A 17,231-nucleotide genomic window follows, 5' to 3' on the forward strand; every position below is an offset into this window, starting at 1 on the left:
GCCTTATAATAATTGTTGCTCAGTTTTCAGTTTCTTTTGACTTGTTTTTATTTTTCTTGTAAAATAGCTTCTTTACCATATCAACGATGGGCAAAGGAGACACACAATTCTCTAAGGTCTAAATGGATCTCAGGCTACAGGAGATAGTAACAGCAGACCCATCTGCTTAAACTCAGGAATCCCCCAATCATGCGTACGCTGGGAAATAAATTATTACAAGCAAATGTAAGTCACATCATTGGCTTATTCCCCCATGTAGCCTCTCTAATGATGCCAGTCCATCCCCAGCTGAACTCCAATCAGGACCAGCAACAGGGACTGGCATCACTGAGGGAATAAATTTGGTCCGGTTTGCACTTCCCCAAAAAATATTTAAACTGAAACCCAGCCAACTTTTCAAACTCAGAGTTCCCCAAATTTTGTGATTCAGTTCTCTAACAACAACAATAGGAAGAACAAGAACAGATGTACACAAATGCATATATTAAAGAGAAATGGGCAAAAAATGCACATACAAACATTCAAAAGCAAACTGATGAGAAGAACTAAATTTAAGATTGGAAAAACGAGACACCAAGAGGAACCAAAAATGGACAGATTTGTCCATCCCTAATTGTTAGGCATGGGGTGAGGCCAATGCCACAACAAGGGACCCACTGCCAACCACACCAGAGATCCCCAGCCCTTTCTCCTTCCAGTTGCTGTCTGTTTACCCATCCTTGCCATGTGAGTGACCAGCTATGGAAACTAACAACATTATCTGTTCTCCTTGCCCTCTGCCTCTGGAGATGGTGCAGACTAGGCCCAGAGGGCACAGGGCAAGCAAATGGGCAGCAGCAGCAACAAGGGTGAGATGAGTACAGCCCAGCATGAAGAACATGCTGGAATCCTGGAAATCGAGATCCACGTTTGGGGCAAGTACCCTTTGGGAAGAGAACCCCAGCAGACATTTTGTATCACAGCAAAGGAAAGCATGGAAATATAGGCTGTAAAAGCTTTAAAATGTGCCCTTCCAGTGAGCCCCCAAAAAGTACCCATTTAAAAGTTCTCTCCAGTATGGTATAGGAATAAGTTCTCTCCCTAGCAGAGAGATAAACCACACATTTGGCAAGTCATAAAATGGTTTTACTTACAAAACTCTTCAAAGGTCAAATTCATATGATTTTCCATACAGCAATCAGGTATAAGTTTGTAAACTATTGGTATAGGAAGATGCTAGTTTAAGACTATTCTGGTCTGAAGCAAAAGAGGCTAGCTAAAGTCATGTGGTTGGCTGGAGTGACCAGCTCAGAACTCCTTACATACTGAATTCACATGTAGAGTGAGGTAGCAAATATTTGGTTACCCATTTCCTCCCAAGGTGAGGGGAAGTGACATAGGCTAAGCCTGGCAGGACAGCTTACTCTATGGTTTTAACTCATTCATGCACTAAGTAGACTCAAGGATACTTGTTATATGATGCTGGTTACCCTACAGAAAAGTGACTTGAAGAAGTGTTTGCAGGGCTGTAATCAGAACGTGTGGGTAAAGGTCTACTCCACTTACTAGCATCAACACTTTGTCTTGAAAAATCAGACCTTCCTCCCACCCCCATTTTGCTGTACATGCAATTGGATGTACAGTACATGCAAATCTATGGGCTTAAGCAAATGGGACTGCAGCTTCATAGAACCTAAGCATTTGAAAGTCTGGCATGTACATACTGTATTATCTCAAAGAGGTGCCAAAGGTGTTTAAAAAAGAAAGGACCCTCAAGTCTTTGCAAATTCTGCTAAGCAACAGAGAAGGAAGATACATAGGGCTGGATTCAATAAAAGTGTTGCACTAGAAGGAGGCAATGCAACAGGTCCCAATAGCAAAATATGTCTGTCTCTCTCTCTCTCTCTCTCTCTCTCTCTCCCCCCCCCCCATAATTGGGTTGCATTGGCGGAACTATTATGAAAGCACGGCACTGAATTCCTCCCTGATCCACACAGCCAATGCCAGTTCTCTGGGGCACACACACCTGCACGAAAGATTCACACAGCACCTAGAAATATGCATTTGCCAGATGCACATGCTACAGTTTTCTTGAAATCCATAATAATGTCTACTTGCAGCTATTAAAATGGAATGTGTGGAGCATTTCTTTGAAGTTTTAGTAATAAATTCTCCAATGAGGACTTGCATTTTCCAGTTGCGGATATAAACAGAAAGCAGTCTGTCGGTCTGTCTGTCTCTATTTCACATGTGCTGTTCTGCCCCCCCCCCTTCCCACTTTTATCCGTGCAGAAAAATAAGAGCAAATGCACTCCTGTCATAGCTAATGCCTGAAACATTAGTGTTCATTAGTTTTTATTCTTCCCCTCCTCTCTTTCACACATGCGCCACAGCTCCCTATTACTTCTTCAGCCTTCTTCTCCCCTCCAGACTCTCATTCACTCTTTCTTTCTTTCTTTTTGGCAGCCTAGTTATCAGTACCTTGTTATATCTCTCTTCCCCAGAGCCATTTTCTCTCCTGCATTGCCAATTCAATCATCAAGCACAGGACAACTCTTCTCGCACACAAGCTGCATACATTGAAGAAGGGATTCAGGAGAAAGCATGACTGGCAGCAAAAGCAAGCTCCAGCTCTGATAGGTTGGTATGGACAGACCAATTAGTTTCCAGTCCATGTCACCTTTGAATGTGTTAATTCATAACACTATTCCGTCCCATTTCTACATTAATCTGATTTTTTAAAATTAAAAGATGCATGAAAAATTTGATTGAAATCTCTTTTTGAAACTTTTTTTTCATGGAAACCTGCATTTCAATACATATTTCCTCTCAAAATATAAATTAATCAATACATTCCAATGGTTTTTGAGCTGAGAACTGCACCACAGAATTCAGCGATGCAGAAAACCTTACAAGAGAGGAGATTCCAGCTAAACATCAGGAAAAACTTTATGACCAGGCACAGGCAGACTCGGCCCTCCAGATGTTTTGGGACTACAGTTCCCATCACCCCTGAACATTGGTCCTGCTAGCTAGGGATCATGGGAGTTGTAGGCCAAAAACATCTGGAGGGCCAAGTTTGCCTATGCCTGTTTATGACAGTTAAGAGCTGATCCGCACTGTAGCAAACTCCCTCTGGAGTTGGTGGACTCTCCATTACTGGCGGTTTTTAAAGCAGATGCTGGATAGCCATCTCTCATGACTGCTTTAGCTGAAATTCATGCATAGCAGGGGATTGTACTAGGTGACCCTCAGAGTCCCTTCCAACTCTAAAGTTCTATCATTCAATGAAGGAGAGATGCATCCCAGTCCACACATTAGCTGGGCTAGTCCAGATCAGGTCAGTTTGTATCAGAATACAAAACAAATCCTTAAAACTGGATGCCTCACCTCTTTGTACCTATAAGATACCTTTGATTTGCAGAGTGCTTGCTGTGAAGGCTCACAAGAGTGTTTTTCCTACCACAAGACCAACCCTTGGGTGTCCAAGCTTGCTTTGACCAAGCCAGTAGCAGCTATTAGGGCAAAGGCACTTACCCAACCTCTCATCAAGGGTGTCGCTGGGGGGCAAGGTCAGTGAAAACACACTGGCCTATCCAGTCTGGTTCTCCCATTAGTGTCTCAACACCATACCAATCTCACTGCCACCTTTCCTCTCCCATTAAGCCACAGCAATGCTGGTGGCAGGTGGTCAGATGAGTTCCACTCACTACACTGCCAACTACTACTGGAACGTGGCCTAACAATACTCCCAAACTCACCTCCTGAGAGGATATAAATTATTTCTTCCCTCATGAAGCACTTTTTGCCCTTCTGTTCATCCTGGAGAAAGGTGCTGCGAAACTTAAAAGTTCATACCTTTATCTTAGTGGAAGTTAGCACAATCACTGCTCAGTTGGGGTTTAATCACAGCTTTGGCATCATTTAGAGTATGGGCAGGGGACGTTTTTCAGCAGGAGAGGGCTGTTTCCCATTATAGGCAAGTTTCTGAGGACTGCATTGCCAGGGGAGTATGTGGCCAGAGGCAAAAGTGAATGGAAGAATGTGTGTGAGTCTTCCTTTTACACAGCAGGCTATGTTCTAGCCAAAGATAAGTCAGAGGTTTCTAAACACACACACACCTCCATCCACGCAAGCAAGAACCATGATCACAGCTCAAGAATGCATTCCAGTCAGGCACAACCCCTCAAGGAAGGCATGGAGTAGAAAAGCTGAGAAGGTTTCTATTTATCTACTTGCACTTTGACGTGCTTTCGAACTGCTAGGTTGGCAGGAACAGGGACCAAGCAACAGGAGCTCACCCCATCGCGGGGGTGATCGGCAAGCCTTAGGCTCTGTGGTTTAACCCACAGTGCCACACACGTCCCTTACACTCTCCTTACAAACCTGTAATGCAATGGTAGCCTCAATGAGAATGGCCAAGGGTGAAAGGAGGATGGGAGTGGTAGTCCCAAACAACTCGAGGACAATATGCTGGAGTAGCTGGGGCAACCCAGTCAGATGGGTGGGGTGCAAATAATGTTGTTGTGTTGGCTACCCCTGTTTGAAATGTTATTGTTGAACTCAGGAAGAAAAGGCACTGGGCTTCTGCTGCTTTTTAATCGAAATTAATTTTCAGGATGTGGCCATTTGTTTCAGATTCACGGAAGTAGAAAATGAGGTCCTCCTTCCCTGGGCAACAGTACAGAATTTTTCCTTGTCATTGCAACATGGTATGCCATAAGATAGTAAAATGTTCAGGTACAAAAGGAAGGCTAAAAACATCTAATTGTGCTTGCAATGGATTTTACAAGCCTCAATGGAATTAATTACTGAGAACTTGCACATGTAGTAATTAATTTTATGCAATTCAGCACCATCTGTAGATGCATTATTTCCTTTCAAAGCTACTTTAATTTGATGTAAAAACTGAAATTGTTTAGAGTTTTTAGAAAGAGAAAGCCATTTACATCCTGTTTGTGTCAAAACAATTAGATAAAGAAGTTAAATAGTATTTAGAAAGTGAACTCCCCCGCCCAGCACAGACACACTTTATATTTATTAAGTGTGCAGGGGAGGGGGTGTCCTTCAATGGTGGGTGGGGGGAAGCAGTCCAAGAACAATGCAGTTGCTTTAAAGTGGTGTATAACCAGCCCTAATAGCTTGGGAAGATAAAATTCTAGGTAGATTAATACACTAGTGGACCTACAACTGCACTGAAGTTCGGGTGTCCATTAGATTGGATACTCTCAACAACCTAAGCACAAAACATATTCTGATACTAATCCCTAATTGTGCTGATGAGGAGAACAATTATGAGGGAGCATATCCAACACAGGATAGATGCACTGGACGCAAATTCTGACCCATCCTAACCCGTGTGGGTGGTTGAGATGGCGTAGTGCAGGGAAAAGGGAAACCATCACAGTGGAAGGAATGCAGACATTCCCATACCATCCATAGCACTATCACCAAGAGTACCCAATCCACATATAGCTCCCCCAGTGTGTACAGCCACACCTTTCCACCACGGCACCCAAATGTATGCCAAACATCCCCACCAGTGGCACCATAAATATACACATTTGGTGGTGGCAGCAACGCAACTGCACCAATATCCCCTTAGCCTGCCGTCTCCCCAATGGCACCCCTGCACCGTGCACACCCTTACCCTGCCAAGGAAGCACACAGAATGAGAAACAACAATGCAAAAAAGAGTACATATTCCAAACTGGCAAAGAAAGAAAGAACACAGCAACAAAGCCATCCTCACACCCCCTGCCAAGCACTCCATGATGTTCTAATTGGGTGTGGCACAGAGCAGGGGCATTTGGCCCTTGGAGAAGGAACCAATTCATAATGCTGCGCTCAGGTCAAAAAAAGGTTAGCCACATCAGAGGCAGTTTCAGGGTGGCACAACCAGTGCAGTTGCGCTGGAAATTACACTGCAGAGGGCACCACAATAATGCTGTTGAACAGAGCTTGAGAGGCCGGTGGGGGAGAGATTTTAGTGTTACACAGGGAGTCAGGGAAGTTTGAGAGCCCAAAGTTCTCTATCAGCCACACCTGCTATAAGCCTATGCCCAGTGGCCAAAAGCGTTAGGAAAGTAAGTAAAAGCCAAAGGAGCTTAAAGTTCTCCCAGTTAGACAGAACAGCAGCAACAAACATTGCCAATCCTCCCCTGACTATTGTTTATGTTTCAGGTGCTTCACGTTTTAATTCCAGGAAAACTGCTTGGGAAATGGCAGGCCTTCCATTAATAACTCTTTTCCCCCAGAATATGAGAATAAAAGACTTGGATGTGATTTATTATACAATGCGAGTAAGGAATTCCAAAACGGAAAATATATTATGAAGCTTTTCTGTTGCACCAGTTAGAACAGAATAAAACTTTATTGTTTAAAGCCACGGGCCGCCACAATTTAAATACTGCAAACCATCAATTTAACATATTCAACGAACAGGCATACAAGGAGAAACAGACAAAAAATGATGCTTCCTCTCCTTCAGATATAAATCCTGCATTGCCCTTCCACAGTAAGCTATGTTAAGTGTTAAAAATATGGGAGGGGGAAAGCACCTCTCACGCACCCCTGTAGGTTGTTTGGCAGAACAAATTTTGCTGCTTGAGTGGTAGTAAATACTTACCGTATTTTTCGCTCTATAAGACGCACCAAACCTTAAGACACACCTAGTTTTTGGAGGAGGAAAACAAGAAAAAAAAAATCTTAATTTCAGAAGTCAGAACAACAAGAGGGATTGCTGCACAGCGAAAGCAACAATCCCTCTTGCTGTTCTGGCTTCTAGGATAGCAGCGTAGCCTGCATTCGCTCCATCAGATGCACACACATTTCCCCTTACTTTTTAGGAGGGAAAAAGTGAGTCTTATAGAGCAAAAAATATGGTATTTGCCTGCAAGCAGTGTACAAATCTGGTCCAAGAGGGGTCTACTTGACAGGGTCCAGTTGCACCAGTAAATTCAGTGGCAAGACCAACTTTGGGTGAGATGGAACTGTCAGAATCAAAGGACGTCCCTCTGCTGGTGCAGCCTTCCAACAAGCTCTCATACGTCTGCAATAGTTTGTGTTGCATTCACAAGGTGCACATTTATGGTATGGAAAACGTAATGTATACATTATCAACTAAATACTGTACACAAGCCCCCTTTAAGAGAAATAGCTGTGACCCAGGAGGTCAGCGGAGGTGTGGCCTGGCTGATGAAGCTTAGTTTGTACTCTGAGCGGGCTCCCAGACCTCATCAAGAAAACACACAATTTACAATTGACAATTAATCTTGCGGTGTGTTCATACATAAACAACAGAAGATAAGGCAGAAAGCATGACAATCTAAATGAATCCCAAGTAGGCTCCCCTTGATGCCTATATTAAATTATCCCTCCTTCAACATTGCAGATGAATAAAGGACTGGTAAGGGAGGTGAGTAACTATACCAGTTTAGGGACTTTTATATCCACTTATGAAAAGAACAACTGGGAGACTTACTAACCAAGATTCAAGTCAAATGGTTTAATATCCATCCTATCTATTTTATTTCTAACAAAGAAATATTTGAGGAAACTGTTAGGGTTCTCACACCTTTGGAGGTTTTGGGTGTGGCAGATGAGTCTGATTCAAAGACATACTATACATTAACAAAAGATAACATGGAAAAGATTGTCAGTTGCAGGGTGGTTTGGGAAGAAATCAGGGTTTAGGGGAAGAAATTCCAACCGCTCAATGAGGTAGCACCTGGAAGGTAAAAATGCTGGTATATCAGGAAAAAATACATTTTAAATAGTCAAAAATAAATAAACAGATTTCAAAAATAGTCCATTAGTTGGTACTCAGTGAGATTAACGCCAATAATAGATACAAAGTCCCCAAGCTGTTGGAAGGGTTGCAGTCAGAGATGTGATGAAATTATGAAGATGGGCATCATTTAAAAAAATATTATTCTAACATCAGCATTCTTAATGTGGCTCTTTATTTGAATTCAAATTGGATCCAAACTGGATCCAAACTGGAAGACTTTCTATTTCAGATCTGGAAACTGCACTAAGAACAAAGATAGGTACTTAATGGCTTTTCTAGTCATGAAAATTTAAAAATAGAAGCTTAACTGTGACTGATATCAAGATCCTCCTGCTTCCCATTCCAGAATGTCATGTCTGAAATATAGCATTTGCATCTCCCGAACATGAAAGCACCTTCAGCATCTGCTGCAGGCCTTGAGACATGCAACAACATTGTGGTGGAAGCACATGGAATGTTCACATCCTGTTCCTGCACAACAGCAGTACATCTGAAACAGCTCTGTGTGGAAGGTTCTTGAGCTGCAAATGGCTCCCTGTTGAGCTAAGTACCCTTATGCTTGAACAGTTGCACAGCAGGAAAACATTATTCTTGTTTTGAACGAAGGAGTCCAAAAGGAGCGATAAGTCACGTTTGTAAAATGTGCAGTTCTTCACTCAAGGGAAGAAAGGGAAAGAATACAGGAACTGGGCTGAAAGTTTCAATGGCAAAATGTGTTAGTCATGGTAGTAACAATAAATGAACAAGGGATTTACAATGTTTAGGACAGGACAAACCTTGGTAGTTTTATCATTACAGAAAACGACAATGCAGCAGGTTAATGTCTTTGGGCAACCTGTCCTAGTTCTTTATCTCTGCTGCCACCACCCACTTCTGTGTCACCTAGAGACAAGGGTACAGGATTCCCACTGCCTTATGGTGGTCTCCTTGGGAGTAGGGGAAGATCTGGATGAATACCAAGTCTCCAGCTTGGCAGCTTCACCCTGTCCTTTTCCCAGGCCCTTTGACAACCTGGACAGCCCAGAAATCCAATTAAGTGGTTCATTCAAAAGGAATATATGTAGGCAAAATATGAGGGAATAGTAAGTATGCAGCTCAAAACTGAAATACAACACTAGCAAAATATTGGTTGGACAACCCTAACCCTACACTTAATCCAAGCAAACGTACTCTCCAAGGTCACCTCTGGTTCAGGTATCAGTTGCAGGTTGAGAGGTTCATAAGGGACAAAGAACTGCATGGCTACAGTCCATTTTTAAGAGTTTGGGACCCAAGTTAGAATTTGACCGTTTCTAGTCAGTTAGAGCCATGGGGGTGCTAGGGAGACGGTAGGTGCCTCCTGGGGCAGAGGGAGATGGCTGTCTTGGATGGAAATTGCCACTAGATTTCCCCATCTTCCTACTAGGCAGGCTTAATCAGTAACCTTGATGTGACTTCTTTGCTTATCCATGATGGAGTGCTAGGTAATCTTAAAATCACAGATTGGCGGGTAGTATAACTGCACCACATGAGTCACACTAAAACCGCAGACCTAACTCCAGTTACCTGGGAGTAAGCTCCACTTAATTCAATAGGATTTACTTCTGAGTAAATAGTATAGTTAAGACTGCTGCAGCCTGAGCTATTTGGAAAAGGACTGAAGTTGGCTCAGCTGGACAATCTCAAACAATAGGAATAATCCAGGAACTTCTCAGCCATACAAATATGGAAAGAGGGGGGTAGGAAAAAGATACAGCCATCCAGAGACTCCCATGTACACTTCCCTAAATCCTTTAGATATCCCATTCGCCTCAGTATATGGGAGGATTCATTCTGTGATTACAAAGGAAAGCACAATCTTCTTTCACTGAAGTGAAGGAGGTAGCCTCTGTGGTCAGGAGACCTGAACCACTGTGTCTACAGCAAATCACAGAATAGTGGATTTCATGCTTGGCATACTTCCTTTGATAACTCATTTTGTCTGATAGGCACATATAGTGTCATAAATTCTTTGTCATAAAAGAAGTTTCATTTTAGGGGTTTTTTTGCAAAGTGAGCAGGGGGGAGCTAAAAACCTCCCAGATTATATTTTTTAGAATTGCACTGTTAGGCATAGGTCTCACAAAGAGAAGGCGACGGCATAAACTTGTGTCTCAACTGCATCACTAAAGACTACCAACGTCACATAACTGAACGTTCCTCCATTAAGGAAAGGAAACGAGAGGAGGAACCATGCACATAGAATATTTGCCATCCCCTATTCTGTATCCTGATCAAAATTAGGAATACAGTTGGATGGTGTGGTGTTCTTTTTGGGGGGGGTCACACAAAATTGGTTTAATTTATATGCAAATTGTGTGTGTGTGTGTGCGCGCGCGCGTGTGCGTGCGTGCGTGCAGGCACACATGTTTAAAATGGAGAAACTAGGATCACTGAGCACACAAAGAACTGACCCAGAGAACAGAAATAGGTTGACCTTTCCATCCCTAATGGGCATGATGGGAAAAGAGCTGTTCACACATTACATCCAACGAATACACAGTTTGGGGCTAGGACTACGGGAGTCAAAAAGGAGACAGTGTAATCATGGCTCTCGTTTGCATTCATTAAAAACAACAAGCATTTGGGGAAACAGAGCTGATAATAAACAGCCTGTGTGGTGCATCCATAAATAAATTAGAGCCACCTCAAAAGACTTCTCTAGTTTATACCAGAGTATTTTACTGCAAGCCTTTAGCTTTGACAAATATTCACATTTAGGTGGCAAAAAGCCCTCTGACACTTACTTTCTCTTACTCTGAACTGCGGCTCTTGAGCCCCGGAATGTTAAATCCATTCTTTCATTTGGGAACAAAAGCCCTGCTCTATTCTGTTACCCTTATTTAAAATCCGTACCACAGAACTAATTCAATTATGCCATAATACTCAGTTGTCACATTAGTCCCCCGTATTTCGGAAATTCTTGCATTTTTCACAGCTAATTTGCTTCTCCAATTTCACAGAGGATTCAAGTAATAGTGCAGCTTCAATTGTTCATTGCAAGCACTGGGGAATAAAACCCTAAAAGGATTGCCTTCACATCACTTCCAGAAGAGACTGAAAATTGCTCCACAATGTTTGCCTCTTGCGTTTGGCGGTGGAAGATAATGCACTTCCATCCAAGCTGTTAGGCTGGCTACAAAAGCACTACATCTGGCATAGCAATCCTTAAAAAAAATAAAATCCATTTTCGTGCATTTTTAGGGAACTTGGAAAAAAGCAAGAGCTCCAAAGGTCTCCAGCATCAAGCAACGTGTAGTGCTTTTACATGCAAACACAGATTACTCTGTACCTCACAATGTCAAAACAGCAAACCCAAAACAAACCTAAAATGAAACTTAGATTCACAAGGTGCCTGAGGGCTTCCTTCTATGCACTTATAAACTAGGAACACAGCAGGAAGGTGCAGTAAGTGTAGCTGCCTAAAGTTTCATACCAACTACTTACCCCAAAGCCCGAGTCCAGAGCCAACCCACGACATTTCGCAGTCTGAGGTAAGGGACAAGGTGGCATCTCCCATTCCACGCATAGAAGCTGACTGAATCTTGCTTCGACACCAGAGGGCAGAGGGGGAAACAGCATCCACTACCACACCTGAGGACATAGGCTACTTCAGGCACACAATGTGACACACGTAGCTCTGTATTCCAACATCTTGCTGCAGTTGCTGCTCACTCTTTTCTTTTATTAATTTACAATTGTTGCTCACTCTCAAGAACCTGCTGCCAGAAGCAACCACACCTAGCCCTGTTAGAGAAGCCCTATTATGAGGCCCACTAGAGGCCAACTAAGGACTATCCATCCACCTTATAGCACAGAGGTGGCCAGAGGAAACATGGGGCTACTTGAGGCAATGAAATCAGCAGAGCACTCACAGTCCATTCAAAAGTCCTTGTGCCACATTGACTAGGTCAGTGTAGATTAGCAGCTAAGTTCAGCTTCTCCCCATACAAGCCCAACCACTGCTTAGGCCACACCTGCACCATAAATATTACACACACTCATACCCCAAAGAATCCTGGGAAGTGTAGCTTGTTAAGGGTGCTGGGAGTTGTTGAGACACAGAGCTACAATTCACAGAGTTCCCTAGGAAGAGGGATTGATTGTTAAACCCCCCCTCTGCTAATTGTAAGTATGTGAGGGGAATAGGGGGTCTCTTAACAACTCTCAACACCCTTAACAAATTAGGGTTCCTGGTTTTTTTGGGAGGAAGCCATAATTGTTAAAGTGCTATTATAATAGTGCTTTGAATACATTGTGTGGATGTAGCCTGAAACTTCTTGCACTGTGATCACTGCTCCACATGCTCTCAGCATCTGAATTGGAAACACCTGTGCCAATGAGCAATTGCTCCACCTTGCTGATATTGTGAGTTGGAGCAGTCCTTGTCTCTGGGGCTTTCCAAATAAGATGCAGCATCCTACCTTGTCCAGAAGAAACTTCCTATGGCTGATGAGTGGCCCTGTGGACTCTGTTCCATTTCCGTTGGTTGCTTTTAATTTGTACTGCTGGTTTTTCAAGGACTGGAAAGCAGGTGAAAGCATGATTCTGAAAGGGGGGGTCAGAGAAGAAAGGGTTAAACAACACACCTGCATGCCCCAACTGCTATTGTTTCTCCTCTCAAACTTCCAGCTTTCATCATTAAACACATACACTATTGCAATGTTGGTAACATCAGGTCCACTCACAGTGTAACACTGAGTTTGGCTTTAAGTGGCCTTTTGAAATATTCTACAGGGTAACTAAAACGCCTTCACATTTGTAAAAAATATAAACACAAAAAACCCTGGTGGCAACATAGAACATATTTTGATAAAAGAACAAGCGTCACCTATTTTTATTCTAATACAGTATTTATTTTAAAACTCCCCAATGCTATTGCCAGATACCATTAGCATTACGGCCCTTGGTCATGAATTGTGCTCCAGTGCCTTTAATAGTTGTTTGGCAAACAGATATTCAAAAGGCAAGACAGGAGCCTCTCTTACTCCTCCTGGAGATCCCATGGACCAAAGATAGGACCTTCTGCATGCAAAGGAGATGTCCCACCCTGAGCTGCTGCCTCTGGTACTGGAGATAATAGTTTGGAGTCATTGGTTATCTTAGGTTTAACTTTGAATCCACTGCAGAATGTAATTTCATGAGATTTTGCTCCCTTCCGTTGCAACGAGAGCAACAAGCCAGGTCTAGTCATCCTCAGGAAATTAAGTTTGTGAAATTAACTGCAAAGCTGGAATTGCCTGTTCAGGAATCTCTATGGGCTTCAGGGGCAGTTTTATTCTTGACCAATTAATTATCTCATTGAGGAAGGCTTACCAAATGCAAACAGTAATAAAATATAAATAATAGGATAGGTTTTAATTGATTCCCACCGTAAACTTGAGGGGTGGTGGTGGAATGCTTTCATGGATGCTATTCTGAAGAAAAAGAATAATTGGCTCATTAACCATAGCTGTATCAACTTGTTCTCATTAGGAAGGTCAAACAAATAAAAAGAAGTAGTTCTGAGGAGCACACTGTTCTACATAAAAGAGGGCAAAAGTTCTACAATTTCAGTCAAAGGGCTCATGTAGGACATAGGCGCGTCCTGTGTTGTTTTAGCACTGAAGAGGGGTATTTGTGGCAAGCAGTTGCAGGGGTGGCCCAAGGCATCTCAGGTGCTGGGGGAGGGGGGAATCCCACCACTACCACCACCTTCATAACAAGCCATACCTACTGAAATCCCTTCTTTTTCTAACTATTAAAGGTACAGGAGTGCTGCCCTCTTCTACTATCAAGGATGCAGAAGCCCTTGTCCATTTTTTAAAAACTTGGATACCCTACTCCCCACTGCCTTGGGTTCTGGGGACAGCAGCACTGCCAGCTTTGGGGGCACTAGAGACTTAATGCAACTGTGCAATACTGTAAGCGGGGGTGGGGGAATCTCCCCCCCCCCATTCTATATGGACTCCATACCAGCTAGAGACAAAGGCAAAATGAATGGGACCAGAGTCAAAAAAATAATAACGGAACAAGCGATGGGTGGAGCAAGGGAACAATGGGTGGACCTCTGTACAGTAGACCACATTCCATCTATAAGAAGGTCAAATGTTCCTGCATCCCCAATCTTTATCCTAACAAGCAATAGGTATTATCCTACAGGACGGGGTGTGGCCTGAAGAGGAGAGAATCACAGTGGTGGCCAAATTTGGCCCTCCAGCTGTTTTTGGACTACAACTCCCATCATCCCTAGCTAACAGGACCACTGGTCAGGGATGATGGGAACTGTAGTCCCCAAACATCTGGAGGGCCAAGTTTGGCCACCACTGACTTAGGAAGAGGCCTGGGGGGCTGCATTCAACTCCCAGGAGCCTGAGGTTCCCCAACTCTGCTATAACCAAACAGGCACTCTGACAAGGCAGGTCCCAAGATGCAATTCTCTAGGCTGCACCTCTTGCTTCCCTCTAACTCCAGCTTAAAATGTTCAGCTCCCTTCTCTTCCTTTTCTTCTAATGTCTCTCTTCTCCATGACTTCACCTTTCCCAAGCTGTCAGGGGTATCTAATTCAAAAGCAAAGAGAGATTCCCCAGCCAGTAGTAGCCTAACAATTAGTGATGAAGCATTAACTCTCCACCCTGGGCTGTTAACCAGCAATCCACCCAACACAGGAAGGATCAGCAAAGATAACTCTTGTTGCAAGACCCTTTCATAGGCTCCATTTCTCTGGTGCTTGTGTTATGGTGTAACAGAAGTGCCAACACCTCAGGCAGAAATACTGCCTGATCATTCACCTCCCTGATGCAAACAGTAAAAAGAAAGAAAGAAAACAATCTTTCTTTTCTTTTTAGCTGGATGCCTGTGCCATATACCTGGCCCACAGAATAAACAGCAGTCACTAACCATGCCATGTTGAAAAGAATGGCAGTTAATCCAAGAGACACCTGCAGATGTTCAGTTCACAAGGAAACCCTGCAATATATCTTTGGAGGGTGTCTGAATCTGTCTTTTATTTATGAGTGTAGTGTCTCTTTGCTTGCTTGGGTCATTATTTTCGGTGTACATTTTACAGTCTGTTTTTGCAGATGGTTTGTGTATAGCCAGGGCACTCAAGCTGAGTTATGTGGTGCTGTGTAAAAGGCTGCTCACAAATATTTTGCAGCAACTACCTAAGGGAGGAAGAGAAAGTTCAAAAGAACAGGCAGGAGAGAACCAAAGTTAAAGATCAGTCGGAATCAAAGGCAATGGGCACAAAGTTACTCAACTGTTATTCGTGGTATATGAGACGCAAGGTCCTTTACACGCCTCTCCAATGTACCCTCAAAGCAATATGCTTGAAGTTTCAATTGAACACATGTGGAACTGAGCCTGGGAGAGTAATTTGCCCAAGGCCTGTCAGGAAGTCTAAAGCTAAGTGGGATTTGAAGTCAGGCTGCTAAGTCCGTGTCTACAAATATGTTGTCCTCTCTCTCCCCCCCCCCCCCCGACACACACAACCACAAACCCCTTTTGACCTAACATGACAAAATAACATAAAATGGGGGATTCATAGAATTCCAGAAACAGACACACAGAACCTTTCTATATAATGTTTTCAGTTCAGAAGTTGGATAGTTGAAGCAATTCACCATTTCAGCAATGAGGGCTCCCATCAGAAAGTTCAGAGGGTGAGGGAAATAACAGTATATGTTGGGAAAACCTGCAATGTTTCTCCTGGGAGAAAGTCCCACTATTTTGTTTCCACTGGGAACAATACAGGGTGGCGGGGATCACAGCAAGGTTGTCCAATACAAAGTTGACTGTTTTTGTGAGCACAACATCTTCCAAACCAGTCACTTCCTTCTTCCCACATATATTTGCATTGTTGCAACCACTGGCTCTAACTAGCAAACAACTACTGTTCATTCCAATAAGCTCATTCAAAGAGATGCCTAACAACCAACTTGCCCACATCTTGATCTATTTCTTGGTGGAAAAACAGCTTAGGAATATTCCCCCATCTTTTGGGAGCATAAGGCCAGTCTAGCTTGGCAACAAAGAACTCATTGCCTAGTAACATTTGCATTAGTATTTATGTTGAAGCAGATCACGAAAGACCCACAGCTCAGTATATACATTCATGCAGAAGGTTCCATGTTTAATCCCTCGCAGCATCTCTAGTTAAAAGGATCAGATAATAGGTGATGTGAAAAATCTGTCTAAGACCTTAGAGAACCACTGTCAAAACCGACAAATAGTAGAAATTAGTTTCCTATGATGCTGTCATGGAAAGGTGTTGAGGGATTTGCTGGTCTATCTTATGGTATATTGAGGGTGTCTTTTTGAAGCAATGCTCATTGTTGTTACTCAGACAAACAACCTTCAGCTATCATAGCAGATTGTCTTATGCACTATGACACACCCCTCCTTGATAACTCTGTGGTTCATGGTCTTATAATCAACAGTGCTCACTGGAGACTCTGGGCTTTAACATTTTCCAGCTGCTGATGGTTCTGGGTATGTTTCCATTGAGTCTGTGTGTATGTAAACATAGCCAGAACATGCCTGTATGTTGAAATAGTCTGGGAAGCTGCAGCAGCTTCTGTGAGGTTTCCTGTGTTCTGGTTTAGCAACGAATGGGGTTTAAGAGCATGCTCTCCTGGACCAACTCCAGCTGCTCATTCACACTGCCTCGGTAATGACCATCATTCATGGGTTACGTTGCATCATCAAAGCTGATGCTCCTCCTTGTGATTTTGTTCACTAGTGGTTGGTCTGCTACCTTGGCATCCAGGGGCCAAAAGATATCACTAGAAGGTCTTGGGTTGCCTCTGCTCCAGTGGCAAGAATGCATGGCAGAAAGGTGAGATGGTCATAAACAGTATGTGAAGAAATGAAGGCACACACATTTGGAGGAGTTGTGAATAGCAATTCACACACACACACACACACACAAAATGAATTTGGATACAATGTAAGGCGCGATGTGCACTGATGGCAAAGCAACAAGCATATGGAATACAAATGCATGATGAGGTACATATGCTGTCAGGGAAATAAGTAGTCTCAGAATAAGCTATGGGAACCTCCAGAAAGTTCAAATGGGGGTGGTCAGTGATATTTTAATAAACTACTAATTGCCTATGATATGGAAAATTGTGGTTGAGTTCCAGATTTAGTGGCATGTCTAACCTGCGGGGCTGCTTGAAAACAGCTGTCACTTTTGGAGGAAGGATCCAGCCAATTTCCCCATTCATTTGTTGCCAAATGCTCCAAATCCCCAGCCAGTTCCGTGCGATGACTGGCAGGTCACAGGAAGGAAAGCCAACTGGCTGCCGTACACGATTTTTAAAATCCCAGCATTTACTGCCGTCTTACTCTCTTTGCCCTACAATGAAGGATGTCAGTCTAGCCGTGCTTTAACATTGTGATTGTTTTTTAACTGTTCAGTTTACAGCTGTCGTCTTCTATCAGGGAAAAAATATCA

At 43.1% G+C, this 17,231-nt stretch overlaps 1 long non-coding RNA gene across 1 annotated transcript in view; it reads right to left on the reverse strand.

Moving 5' to 3' along the window:
- Positions 1-17,231, reverse strand: part of LOC309367348 — a 146,944-nt gene that overhangs the window by 89,913 nt on the left and 39,800 nt on the right. The window contains exons 2-3 of the long non-coding RNA XR_014167068.1: positions 12,214-12,337; positions 11,237-11,383 (exon numbers count right to left, since the gene is read on the reverse strand). This is a non-coding gene — a long non-coding RNA (uncharacterized lncRNA). The remainder of the gene's footprint in view (positions 1-11,236; positions 11,384-12,213; positions 12,338-17,231) is intronic.

The sequence above is a fragment of the Podarcis melisellensis genome, assembly GCF_964234715.1.
Source record: "Podarcis melisellensis genome assembly, chromosome: 3".
NCBI classification, from domain to species: domain Eukaryota; kingdom Metazoa; phylum Chordata; class Lepidosauria; order Squamata; family Lacertidae; genus Podarcis; species Podarcis melisellensis.